Genomic DNA, 3,782 nt, shown 5'->3' on the forward strand with positions numbered 1-3,782 from the left:
GGCAGGCTTTCACTTAACTAGGGCTTATTTTTGGGGTAGTGCTTATATTACAAGCATCCTGAAAAATCATACTAGGGCTTATTTTCAGGGAAACAGGGTACTATTTTGTTAATTATTTATTATCCATGTGCCATCAATTCAGAACCAACTTTTAGCAGCCCTGATAAGATTTTCAAGGTGAATGAGATATTTTAGTAATGGTTTTACCGGTTCCATTCCTTGAGTGAGTTTCCATGGCTGAGCAAGGATCCAGACCCTGGTTTCCAGAGTCCTAGTCAGTCACTCCGTTCACTACATCACACTGGTTATCTTACTTTGTTAATAAACACTGTTAAGATAATCATTAGTGTTTGGATTTCTTGCATTTCAACCACCTCTCATCCCACTGATTACTTTTCCTCACTAACATATATATACACCATGTTTCCCCCAAAATAAAACAGGGTCTTATATTAATTCTTGCTCCAAAAAACTCACTAGGGCTTATTTTCAGGGGATGCTTTATTTTACAGTCATCTTCTTCTGGTTGCTGCACAATGGTGGAGGGCGGGGCTTCACTTGACTGGGGCTTATTTTGGTAGGCTTATATTACAAGCATCCTGAAAAATCATAAAGGTAAAGGTAATGGTTCCCCTTGACAATTTGTCCAGTCGTGTCCGTCACCATCCAGATGGTCCATATACTCCCCCCCCACAGCTTTCCTTCTATGTATCCACAGCTATCATTTCCAGCCCCTGTCGTTCCTGTCACAATGGAACCCTACACCGGGAGGGGGCGGACTCACACCTGGGGGTGATAATTAGAAGGAAGATTGATTGGGAAGCAGTTTCTGTTTAGGAAAGTATCCCTCTGTTGCACTGGCTGCTCATACAGAAATGCATTGCACACAACAGACCGAGATCTATCTCTCTCTCTCTCTCTCTCTCTCTCTCTCTCTCTCTCTCTCTCTCTCTCTCTCACACACACACACACACACACACACACACACACACACACACACACACACACACACACACACACACACGACATTGGCATACCAACATTTCGATGTATTTTCCCACAGGAAAGAAAAAATTATTACTTGCCAGTAATGTTATGGCGGCATCCCCCCCCCGTGACATATTTTTAGACATTCACTGATGTATCAGGCACAATTTTTATATGCATTGATGTATCAGGCACAATTTTTAAAAAATGTGAGCACTGCAGTAATGGCAGCCACCTTCCTGGCTTTGATTCTGAAAAGAAGCGGGGCAGGTCATGCACACAGGCAGTCCTAGTAAGAAATGCACAGGTATAACAAAAATACAAAATAACACAACTGTCCTGGCGATGGGGAAATATTCCACAGTTACACTGCTAGGGAGGAAAACGTCTCAGTCTCGACTCTGCATCGTGTGACCAGGAAAAGAAATACCAACATAATTGGTAGATAACTTTGGTAGATAATTTTCCTCACATAACCAGGACTTTATTGATCTGTATGCCCAGTCTACATATGGAGATACAGAAGTGGCTCCTAGAGTCCCTCAGAGTAGTTACAAGTAACCTAGTTTGTTCGGTTGGGAAATCAATAGTACCTGTAGAAAACAAAATGGTTCTAGCTATGATAATTTTTTAACAATGCTACTTCTCCCCCCAGAATCCTCCAGCAGCATAGCCAGTCAAGACATAACTCAATGTGACGTGCCCCTTGCGTGTCCCTGGATTATTTCACTAATCTAAGGCCCACACCACTTTCCTATTTAATCTGCCACCAATTGATCTCTGTCAACATTATTTACTTGGAAAGATTGAGGTCCATACTGCATGTAACTTTTAACAGAAAAAACAGGTTTATTGGATACAGTAGATTCCTAAAAGACGTTAAAGCTTTCAGTCGTTTTGTAATAACTTATTCCACACTTAACTCTCCCTAAATTCCACACTCTTAATTGCTTTCCAACTTCCCACTGACTATTTACTCTTCCTATCTGCTTCAGCCCTTCCTTTTTTACTGCCTCCACTTCCCAACAACTCTTATTGGTGCATGCGACACACTCATACATATGCATAGGCAGGGTGATCACTACACCCAACAATTTATTTAAGTTGAGGCATCAGCAGTATCCATCTGAAATCTTCTCTTTCTAGCTTTACATTTGACCTTTATAGTTAGAAAACTGCAAACTCCCCCCCACCCCACAAAAAACCCAGCCACCAGAGTTTGTTGAGATATAGCCCACCCAATTGTTTTAAGTTGAGACTTCAGAAGTGTTCTGTTTCTGGCTCTTACTATTTTGGGGATCCTTCAAGACAAACTCACCAACTTTCTGCTGTATTCATAAGGGTATATTTGAAATATACAATCACCATGTATCTTAAAGGAGGCTTGCAAATTAAAACAAATCACCTCTCATAAAACCAGTACAGGAATAGCAAGTTAAAACGGTGCCCCATATTCTTACTAGATGGGATGTAAGTGTGAAAGATTACTGTCTTTTTTAGCAGCAGAATACTTGGGAATAGTTGAAGCAAATGTACTTTCCAAGATAGGACATTCCAAGAGCTGGACAGTACGTTTAAAAGGGCCCTTCCCTTTAATGAGCCAGTGGGCTAATTTGGGAGGAGATAGTATCGGAGTATCTCGAGCAGCCAGGGCTTTAAAGATAAAGAATACTTCAAATGATAACTAGAAACAAACTGGTTTCCCATACTAGAAACATAAGAATGATTCTTGTATATGCTAACCAGTGTCTCTACAGAATTACAAAAATTCCAGTGACTGGAAGTGATTAAAATGTGCTGATTCTCTTCACACAAACTTTGGGTCTCTCAAGGTCAGTCTCCTCCTTTATGACCCTGTCTGCCTACCTACACTAACATCAACAGTTGAGACCCTTGATGTTGTGCTTATTCAGTACAGTATTTTAACTGGAGGTGGCAGAAACATGCGAAACAAACCTCTCCACGGTTGGGCCAATGTTGTGGACTCCTTGGCTTAGGCGAGCCTTTTGTCTCTCTCTGGTGTGAGTCTATTATCAGTATGAAGATATTCTTTCTCAAGAAGCTTGGAACCTGACTGGAGATTGATCATGGAAGGGCTGAATTTTTTTATTTGATGTTCCTTCTGTCTTCTTTCCCACAACTTCCACTCTTCAGTTTAAAACTCCAATTGTTTTAAAATGATGAAAGTGAAATGCTTTGGACATTACATTCAGACACAGAGGCTGAACAAAACTGTTCTTGTTCAGAATGTTGTGTTTTTTTAAAAAAAAAATTAAGACGGGATAGTGTTCCCCATCCCCAAAAAACAGAGAGTAGCTCAGCAGGCAATGCAGGGGTGAATCTTTTCAGCCCAGAAGCTTTGTTAACACCAATGGAAAGCTTTAGGTCATATGATGTACAGAAGCTTTCGTACTTAATAGGAGTTTATTTTCTGGGTTGTGAAATATAGATTCATGACATGTTAGTCCCTTTCTAAGCACAGTTCCCAGTTACTATATGATATTAGGTCAAAATGAAAAAGTAATATAACCTGCCCTGCCCTCACACACCATGAAAATATTTTTCCTCACTTGTTGAATTTATGACAGGACAGTGATTGTGACACAGGATAAGTCACTGTTATGGTTGTCAGACATCATAGAGTGTAAACTTACTGCCAGTCCCTTACACCTGTGTCCAGCATTTCAGCCTACTCTCATCTCAGACACTCAGTTACAGGGCACTCTATTCTTCTATTTGAAGATGGCAGCATAGACAGTGACCAGGTAAGCATGGCCAAGGGAATGAACAAAAGT

The sequence above is a fragment of the Pogona vitticeps genome, chromosome 3 (genome assembly GCF_051106095.1).
Source record: "Pogona vitticeps strain Pit_001003342236 chromosome 3, PviZW2.1, whole genome shotgun sequence".
Classification (NCBI taxonomy): Eukaryota; Metazoa; Chordata; class Lepidosauria; order Squamata; family Agamidae; genus Pogona; species Pogona vitticeps.